Raw genomic sequence first — 10,715 nt, 5'->3', positions numbered from 1 at the left:
GAAAGAGTTTAAAATACACTTTTGTTTTGTCTGAAATGAAAGAACATTGCCAACCCAGATCAGGAAGCCCAGTGCCTGCCTAGGAATCTCCACAGCCTCTCTGATTGCTCAGGTAAAGGAGCCGGAGCTGCTGGAATGCAGATGTTTGTCACCTCTGGATTCTGCTGTTACTGACAGCTGTCTGAAATGGAAAGTGAAGATAGGTAAAATTGGCACAGCTCTTATCCCACACTCCAGGCACCAGATGCTGATGCACATCTATGCTCTAAGTTTTATCCAAATCTATTCACCTCCCTGTTGAGTTCAGCCAGTGTCCTGACTTCTCTTGCAGCACTGCAGTGTCTTGAGGGTTCAAGCAATTTCACCAATCATCCAGAATGACAGATACAATTGGAAAAATCCTGGGTAAAGCTCTTGGGCTTTGGAGAGACAGCTTTCTTTGCAGCCAGACTCTTGTGGTGGGAGGCATTATAGTGAAGCCAGAATGGTATTTAGTGAGGAAGCTGGCTCCAAAGTTCTGCTAGGAACTTGGCTCTTCCCCCTCCTCACCCCCAACGCCTGCTTTTCGTCCCTGGGAACAAGGTTAGAAATGGCAGAGCAGGATGTCTCTGGGGTGTGGGGGATTCACACATATCCTGTGTTTGCACTGATACAAATTCTGTGCCAGCACTTGAGGGGGTCAGTGCAGCTGAGCAGGAGCCGTGGCTGCTGAGCACAAGGCTGACAGAAGGTTTCCTCAGCACTGCTCCCGTGCCACTGGTGCTGCCCTGGCTGTATCCCTGGCTCGTGGGGATGCTTGTGGCCTTGCCTGTGCTTGGAGCACGGGAAGTTTGCTCTATTTGCACTTTGCCATGTCGAGGTTCTGCAGCATGACACAAATAATCCGTGAGAGCCCTGCAATAATGGCAGTGTGGGGAGGATTCAGCACAGAACTCAGCGTGGGTGTGGTGGTGTTTGCTCATCTGCAGCTACCTGGGGCAGCTCTCACAGACTGTGCCTTTATTCCAACGGGGCAGTTTCTCAGTGATGCTGACTCGGGTGGGGTTGAGTAGATGTAACCCAGGGTAGAGTTTGGCTGCTGCTGCCTGGTTTGTCAGGCTGATTCTGTGTGCAAGCGTAGCTCTGTGCTTTTGTCTCTTTGGCTCTATTAATATACACGTGTGGGTCCCCATGTGCATCCTTCAGCACACAAATAACTCCCCAGGCTGGAGTGGCAAAGGGAGAAGAAATTGGAAGGGGCTCTAAGCAGCCTGCCCTCATCCACATGAGCCAGGAGAGCAAATGCCTCTCTCTGCCTCCATGTATTGCTCTGCCCTGGCCTCTCTTCTCTCCCGGTGTCAGGGTCGGGGGAACAGGCACTGGAATGTCAGCTCAATGCCAAGTTTTCATGTAGAAGGAATCAGTGCAGCAAAATGCTGGTGGTGTGAGGTGGTTCTGCCTTGAACTTTCATTCTAATAAATTCTCCTGGAGTGTGTGTTTATGTGATCTGGGGTGTTTTATTTCTGTTTGATCATTTTAACTATACTGAAAATGCTTATTAATGAATGTCGAAGAAGCATTTTCCGCTCATAGTAAAATAAGAGAGAAAGCCTTTAGGGATGAGAGGTAATGGGTGGCCACATAAAATGAGTAGATCTGTATTTATGTGTGGATTTTTAGGGCAAACACCAATGTCAGCAGTAGGTGGTTGCAATTTCATATAAAGCTCCTAGGGCAGAAAAAACTGCAGAAATAACTATATTTTCTTCCATGTGCTTATTCTGTAAAATTTACCATGCATCAGTCAGATTTTTGTTACTTTTTTTTGCCCTTTTTGTTGTAGTAGGTCTAAAGAAAATGGAGATTTCCATGTGGAAGAGCATAAAATGAAAGGCTTAGGGAGGGATTACCGCCCCAGATGCTGGCTGAAGGCGTCGAGGCAGGAACACACCCACCACAGGCCCTGTAAAAACCCACTCATGTAGTGTGGCAGGCCCTAATGAGGGCTCTTAACAGTAAAGCTAGCTCTAAAGAAGTATTTCCATTTTTGTTAGGCCAACAAGAAAGCAGATGTTGAGCAGCTTCAGGCATTTGCTCTGTTTGTGCAGTGCTGCATCAGGAGCTGAGCAGCTCAGGGGGATGGGGAGCTGTACCCACAGGTGGGCACTGTCATGTCCCTTCTGTTGGATGAACAGTCCAAAAGAATCAGTGTGGATTATTCCCCCTCACTTTGGTTTTACTACTGTTTTCCTGGTCTAGTTCTAAATGAGTGACCAGACTTCCAATCTTTCTTTTCCCAGGGTAAGGAGAAGTTTTTGTTGGCGTTTAGTCTGAATTTCAGGCTCTTGTTCTTATGTTTGTTTGATCCTATTACACTAAATAAAAATTTTTCTTCCTCTGTGGTTTGTCTACCTTTCAGGTGATTTCTGGTTGCTATAACTCTGCTTAATCAAGTCCTGTTTAACCAGGTCTTAATTTTCTGCATCCCACCATTTCTGCACGATTGAACCAGTTGACGCAGTTGGCCACAGCTGAAAATCCTTATTGTAGATTTCCTTGTGATTTTCTGTCATCTGTTATCCTTGAGGCTTTCTTGGCACCGATTTTACTCGACGAAATGGCTTTTGGGTTTCTTTTGTTGTCCAAGAACATGACCAGAGATTTTCCTGGGAGGTTGATTGCCTTATTTTCTCCTTTCCTGTGGTGATGATGGAATTGATGAAGTTGCTATAAGCAAGCTAAGATGAAAAGAAGAGTAAACCCACTCCTGTTAATAGAAATGATCTAATGCCAGACTCATTTGGGAATTAGATTGGGATTAGATTAGTGTGTGGGGGTGAGTGCAAAAACACTGCAGGTAAGGTTGTCCCAAAGCTCTCTGACCCCCGTGGTCCCTGGGGTCCCCTCCTGCAAAGAACCTCTGAAATAAATATTATGCTCTTGTTTGTTATTGTAGTGGTCATGCTTCACTTGTTTAGTAGTCTGAAAAATTCATGTGCACGTTTGATTCTGAAATCACTGCTGCCTGCCTGGGTTACCTGCCGGTTCAGCCCACTATCAGGTTGATACCAGAAAGGATTGCTGGTGTCTCTGAGCTGGAAAACCTTGTAAGGGAAGCTTTGCAGATCTTCCATGAGCAAAGCAGATTACACTGGCATTTCTGCTGAAATAATGTGTACTTCAGTGTGAGACCTTTTATCAGCAGAGAGCTGTTGCAAACCAAACGCCTGCATCCTTAACAAACAGGGAAGTGCCAGCAGAGGGTTCTTCCAAGGGACTGTGACTCTTCCAGCATATTTAGCTCTATTTATTTCAGAAACCCAGTAAGGTTTTTGGAGAGATTTTTTAATCACATAATCTCTGCCTCATCTTAGGCTTCATTGGGTTTCTGCTTGTAATGTGTGCCTCCTCTCCAGGCAGTCTGTTCAGTAGCTTAAGTATTAGGCATAGTTAATTTAAAATACAACAATTATATTTTATTTTATTTCTTAAATCATATTGATAGTATTTTTGCTATCTGTATAAATGTCCAGTCTTTATAACTTTCTCTACAGAGTTCACATTAAAAAAGAGGCACTGACTTCTGGTAGTATGAAAGGGAAAGTTTATTGTCACTGCAAAATATACTTCAAAATAAATTGGCACTTAAGTATTTTGAAGGTACTAAAAACAGTACCTTCAGTTCTCATTCCTGAATACTGGTTGAATTAGAGACTACATCGGAAATATTCAGTGTTGGATTTACATCAAATATATTGGGCTGTATTTTATGTATAGAGTCAACCCTCAGCAAAATTAACTATTTTCAGTGCCCCTAATTTTCTTCTGCGTCTCCCAAAATGTTCACACAATGGTCTGGATCAGTCAGTTGTAACCTTGGAAGCTCTAGAGTACATGCCCCATCCAGTCTGGAACCTCTGGACTCATTTCAGACATGTGCTGTGTGAATTGACTCCGTGATGGATTAATGACATATCTCCTGTCATTGATTAAAAGCCCAAAAGACCATTGAAACCCAAAGTGCTTATGTGAGGAGAGGTTTAGAAGGGCAATCAGGATTTACATGGTAATTAATGTAATTACAAAATAAACCTCAGATGTCCACAGAGAATTAAATTCCATACTCATAGGAGAAGAAACAGAGTTTTTAAAAAATAATATGATGAATCCTTGCACTTTGACTTTGACAGGCATATTCTTGATTACTAGCTGGAGAGGTAATGGAAGGTGTATTATACCCTGGAGGGTCATAAATCTTTCTGATTTAAATAAAATGAGGCTTAAGAGGGCAGAGCTTGCCTAATTTTCTATAAATTGACAATTGTGATTTATTAACAAGGACAAGGAAGTCACTAAGAAGTGCTGCTGCCATGGCCAATTACGAATTATATATATGCCAGATGAAGCTAGACTGGTACAGGAGGTAACTACACAGTGCTGAAGATGGTGGGGTGTAAATATTGTCTGTATTTTTACTTTGGATAATAATACTGAGAAAGTTTGCAGAGGGAGCTAAATCAGCTGAGTGGTGGGAGGGGCAGCACAAGAACAATATCAGGGTCTCTTCATAAGCTGCCTTTTGTGCCATTTAGCAAATAGTATTTCTCATGTTTATGAGCAGCAGGCAACTCTGTTGTAGCATGGACGTGTCAGTGTAAGTACAGGTGTATAAACAGCGATACTGAACTGAAAATACAAATCAGATTATGCTAGGTAAATTCAGATTTATATTAAAAAGCTTTTATTCCAAACCAGAGGTGGGTGAAATAAATTAATTTTTCATGTTAAATCAATTGGCTTCTAAACAGCAGTCCTCAGAAGGTACATTTTTATTACCCCGTTGGGACGGGTGACTGAAGAGAAAGAGTTATTTCATCCCCAGTGTGAGTGGGGATTCATCCCTGAGGTGTGGGTGTCTATAGCAAGGTCTGTGTTCAGAAGGAGGAGTCACAAGATTTTTGTGAACAACAGATGATCAAAATCTTTCAACTTCCACCTGGCAATCTGAAAGCAGTCTGATCCAAAATTGCTGTGATATTATCCATGCCTTGCCAAATAATTTGTATATATGCCTAAGCAGATGGATCTGACGTATGCCCTGCCAGCTCTTTGAGTTGCTTGACCTTGCCAGCGAGCATCAGGTACATCTTTTCCAGATTGAGGCTTAGCCATTATGTCCGTGGCCAGAAAGAGCATAAACAAGGAAAACAGTATCACCTGGATCTACTGAAGAGCTTTGCATTACTGTGTGTGGATAACAGGCTTGTCTGCATGTATCTGAATATCAGTGCAATCAGGAAATCAGTTTCAAATGACCTCACTGGTAAAATAACAGTCATTCCCAATGCTGTATGGTTTAGCCCTTCCTGTAAAAGAATTTCAGTTAATTTTATATTTTGAAGTTAGTTCCACTCTTCATGCGGTTTACAACATCTCTAATTACTTAAAGGCATTCCCTTCCCAAAGCTGTGTTCGCAGGGATTGCTGAGGTGTCCCTGAAGTCCCTCATGCTGCAGTTAGCACCAGATGCCCTGCTAGCTTTCATGACTGCTGTAAGACTTGCAGTACATGTAGAACTTCTTTTTATGATCCCATTATAGCAAAAACTGGGTTTCCCTGCCTTGAAAGCCTCTGAAACACACAATTGTGAATAGAACTTGAGAGAATTTTCCTACCAAACTTGTAACTTAGTGTGTTGGCTGTGAGGCTGAATTCATGGTATCGTGTTTCCTTGGTCAATTATGCAAAATTATTCTTGTTTCTTCTTTGTGTTTATGGTTGCTAAATGTATTTATTACAGGGAAAACTGCTGAATGCCTCATTCTTTTTTCCCAGCTTCATTTTCTAGCGGAATTGAAGTTAATGTGATAAAACTTTGATTGCGAGACATCTCATTCCCTTCCTGCCCTGGAAAATTTCAATTTACCTTCCAATTTTGACTATTTTTGGCAAAGGGATAAAGGTTTCAAGTGGTGAGAGAAGTCACTGGTAAAAAATGCTATAAGGTAAAAATTAGCATCAGTTTATAGCTTATTGGATAGCTGCACGGCACAGCTTCAGGAAAACCTTTGATCAAAGTTCTCACTTTAATAAGCATGAAAGAAGTAAAACTCAAAGAAAAAAGCTCCATTCAAAAGTTCAGACTGAATTCTCTTTCTGTGCTGAGTGTCTGTGTCTTCTATTGTTTTTGGATTTTTCCCCCTCTCCTTTCCTCTCGTCCCATCCCATCTCATTCTTTTATACAAAGCATCAGGAAATCACTGTTACACACCACATTTAGCCCTTCCCTCTGCTGTTGGACCTTGCAGGTCTGAATTTAAGGGCAGGTCCCAGGCACATCCAGGTGTAGTAAAACTCAAGTGCGTGTATCAACCTAGATCAGAGTAATTCAGAAAACTGATAAAATACTTGCCATGCTCTGTGGGAGCAGACCACAGTCCAACAAAGTGGCTGCAAGTGTCCCATTTATTCTTCATTTCCCAGGATTAGGAGGCTGGAATGTTAAAGCTGGCAGATACTTGTAGGTTGGAATAACATTCCTGGATATATTCATGGAACACAGTGTGCTTCGCACTTATCTCTCTGTGAATTTTCCTTCCAGCCTATCATGAAGTGGAAGATTTACTAAGCCTTTTCCCTTAATGTAATGGTTTCTTATTAACTTCTGACCAGGAAACCTGTAAGACAAGTGTTTTAATGTTTGTGAGACTGAGAGTTGGACATGGATGCATCCATCCCACTATTAGGAATGTAAAGGACAGAGTGTGCAATACAGTGTCTTTGTAGATGGTAATTTTGTCTGTTTTCCCTAAAAGCTTTAGCTGTATTTAGACCTTGATAATTAAGTTGTTTATGAAGATTTCCTGGTTCCTTATTTAAAGTCTCTATCAACTATATTTGTCTTCATTTAGTATTTTTACTAAACACATGAATGCTACCATCTGTTCTCCACATATACCATCTAAATAAAATTTATTATGAACACACTGTATGTTGTTAACAAGTCGAATAAACTTTGGTATTTCTGTTGTAGAGCTTATTTTCCAGCATGCTGTGAAACACTGTAGTCATTGAACAGGGCTGTAATTAGCTGGAAAGAGGTCTCCCTATTCACAAACCATTGAGGTTGGATAGACTCCTGCCTGTCTGCAGGTGTCTCCCTCGCTGCCTGGGTCGTGTTACTCCTGCAGTCAGCGGTGACGGTTTTATACACCAGGAGGTTTCCACCTTGTGCCTGTGTGAGCTCTGTGCTGCCAGCCCTTATCTGTGCCTACTGCTGCTAGAAACGGGAGGAGGATCACGTTGGGATGGACAGAGTTCAAATCTCTGCCTTGTGAGTGTGAATGAAACTCTCGGTCTACACAGACAATAATAATTCTTGAAAAGTAATTGAAAAAATTATTGCAGTGGTTGAAACAGTGTCAAGGCAAATGAGTGCTTTTTTTTGCTGTATTATCCCTTGTTCTTCCTGTCTTATTAGTTTTTGCTACTTGTTATTGGGTGTTTTATTGATCATGGTATAATGTTCCCAGTATTGGATTCTTGTAAAAGCTGGAATTTGGCACAGCAGTGCTGAGGAACAGCTTGTAGATACAGTAATGCCCAGTACGGGTAATTTCAAACAAAGAACTGACTCTTTCTATGTATGGTGGATAGTTCTGTTCTCATTCACTGAAATATGGAGCTGGAGCAGCCCAGATAAAGTCTGGACCAGCTGAGGTACTTCAGCTTTACAAGGACAGCTGGACTCTGAACATATATGTCTTCTAATAAGTTGCAGAAATTTCCTGTTTCAATGCCTAAACCTTTCCACTCCTACAGAAAATGAGAGAAAATATATAAAAGTGTTTTGGATCTGATGCCTTCCTATCAGACTAGGCAAAAATTTATTGTATCCAAAAAAAGCTCTAGAAGTAAAATATTACACACAGCGGGACTTTCATCCTCTTTCTGTGAATTCCTGAGACAATTCTATCTTCTTGCCTGTCCTTGAAACAAAGTCTGTACCTCCATTTCTGCTTCAGACCTCATTAAAAGGCTCTTTAGTCTTGAAGCAAATAGACAATATTCTCCTTTGTAACAATAGTTATTTCCAGGAAATGGAACTCAAGGAGTATTTCCCAACTCACAGATAAATTAATTTTAGTGATGCTTGACAGCAATTCCATTTTTCCAGTAAGAAGTCTTACTGTAAATTGAGACTAGAGAATTGTATTATTCATTTGAAAGATGTTTCTAGAATGTCTTTAGGCTCTTCTGGGTAGTGACAGTCTCATACAGAAATAAAATGGCCTTGCTTTGCTGTAGATTTATTAGTACCGCTATTTTCTGCAGCTTCTCTCCTCTCAGAATTCTTTGTTTCTCAAAGTCTTCCTTGTTAGAGAAGCTGTACTTGTTTTGTGGGCTCGCAATGTGCTGTTGATAAAGTCATCTCAGATAAGATAATCCCCAGAGAAGGATTAAGTGTTGTTTGACCATTTATTACAGTGAGTAAACTGAGTCAGAGAGACTCTAATTTTCTTAAAGCTACATAGCAGCTTAGTGTTGCAATTGTCTGGTTCAGCAGCACATTCAAATGGGTTTACATGCTGCCTGAGGCCCAAGAAGCCAATAATTCAGCCATGTTCAGTACAGAAAGGAGAGCAGAATTTGTCATGCAAAATTTCACGTGCCAGTGCAAGAGACTGAAAGGGCCTTGCTCTCATTTTAACATCTTTATTAAATTTTTACAAGAACATTCAAATTAATCTGAGTAATTATAGTGGAAGTGATGGGACTGTTTTACATGGTGTTCAACTGTGACAAAACCCTTCAGAAAAACAGATGCTTTGCTGCTTGCTCTGCTTGGCTGCCAAGGGTTTAATATTTTAGTGATACAGGGGTGAAGAATTTGTATGAAATAGAAGCAACTGATGTTAGTGAAGTATCTATATAATAACCAATTCTCCAGGGACACAGGAACAGTATAAAAACCAACACCTTCCAGCTTCCCTACAGTAACGTGGTAAACACCCAGGGTTCAGGGCACAGATGGACAAGGGCCGGGCAGCGTTGGAGCAGGGTGGGAGAGGATCAGTGTCACTGTTCCATGCTTCGCATCCGCCAAGTGCTGCGGGCCACATGGTGCCAAAATAAAACCTGCATGAGCTTCCCTCGGCGCTGTCCCAATTCTTGCCTGAGCCATTTGGGGACTCGGGATTTCAAATGGAGAAGGACAGGCTGCTTGGCAAAGGGAGCACGGATGGAGCGAGAGCCTCTGTGCCAGGCCTCGGGTGAGGGCTGTGCGTGCTGCCGGCACTGCTGTGCTGGGGGATGAACTCACAGCAAGGCACGGGGTGGCCAGGGCTTTCTGCTCATCTTTGGAAATGTTTCTCTTCTGATTCAACTGTGGAAAAGTCTGTCCCTCTTTCCTCGTATTTACCAAAATTTTGAAATGCAAAGCTGCTTCTCCTTGCTCTGGGGAATGCTGGAGACAGGGCCTCAAGAAATACAGCTTTGTTAACAAAGCTCCTCTGTGGTGTTGGATGCAATTATAGTATAAAAAGTATTATATACATATATATATATTGCTGGAGGCCAACGGTATGAGGCTCAATAAGGTCAAGTGCTGCGTCCTGCGCTTGGGTCACAACAACCCCCTGCAGCTCCAGACTGGGGGCGGAGGGGCTGGAAAGCTGCCGGGAAGGAAAGGACCAGGAGGTGCTGGTCTACAGAGACTGAACATGAGCCCATGTGCCCAGGTGGGCAAGAAGGCCAGTGGCACCTGGCTTGTACCAGAAATAGGGTGGCCAGAAGCATCAGGGCAGTGATTGCCCTCTGTACTTGGCACTGGTGGGGCCACACCTCAAGTGCTGTGTCCAGTTCTGGCCACCATCACTGCAAGGCATTGAGGGGCTGGAGCATGTCCAGAGAAGGGAACAGAGCTGGGGAAGGGTCTGGACAGTCACATAAAAGGAGTGGCTGAGGGATCTGGGGGGCTCAGCCTGGAGAAAAGGAGGCTTGGGGGGGACCTTCTCACACTCTACAACTCCCTGACAGGAGGGTGCAGCCAGGTGGGGGTCAGGATCTGCTCCCAGGCAGCCAGCAGCAGGACAAGGAGAAACAGCCTCAGGCTGCACCAGGAAAGGCTCAGGCTGGACTACCAGGAAAAACTTCTTCACTGAAGGGATTGTCAGGCATTGGAATGTGCTGCCTAGGGAGGTGATGGAGTGATGATCTCTGGAGGTGCTCAGGAGACAACTGAGTGTGGCACTCAGTGCTCTGGTCTGGTTATCAGGGTGGGGATTGGTCAAAGGTTGGACTCAATCGTGTAGGTCTTTTCCAGCCTGACAGTCAGTGTGCCTCACTCCTTCACCATGAGTTCTCAGTTCTTCACACGATGGCAGCCTGTCCTACCTGCTGCAAAGTACCGAAGGTTTCAGAGGTATTTGGAGGACTGAACCATATGATACGTGAGGAAGAGCCAAGCACCAGGAGTGGACAGACCAGACCAAATGAACCCTGTACTAAAGTTCATAAGCTGATTTGGGTTTTTCATGCCTTGATTAGACTTAATTGAAGCTGCACCAATTTCAAGATAAGCTCTCCAGAAACAAATTAAGACAAAAAAAACCAGCTGCCTGGACTGAATTATTGTATCTCCCAAGATGTTTTTCTCATCTTGACTGCAGTAATCCACTAGCTTTACAGTAGATGAGCTGGCAGAGGTCCACTGCTAACAGGATCTTCAGGAGGA

At 43.0% G+C, this 10,715-nt stretch overlaps 1 protein-coding gene across 3 annotated transcripts in view; it reads left to right on the top strand.

Moving 5' to 3' along the window:
- The window catches only part of SLIT3 (slit guidance ligand 3), a 470,081-nt gene that overhangs the window by 407,091 nt on the left and 52,275 nt on the right, over positions 1-10,715 (top strand). The window lies entirely within an intron of this gene.

The sequence above is a fragment of the Corvus brachyrhynchos genome, unplaced genomic scaffold, assembly GCF_000691975.1.
Source record: "Corvus brachyrhynchos isolate BGI_N302 unplaced genomic scaffold, ASM69197v1 scaffold262, whole genome shotgun sequence".
Classification (NCBI taxonomy): Eukaryota; Metazoa; Chordata; class Aves; order Passeriformes; family Corvidae; genus Corvus; species Corvus brachyrhynchos.
The sequence above is the reverse complement of the archived record's forward strand: the minus strand, read 5'-3'. Positions and strand labels throughout refer to the sequence as shown.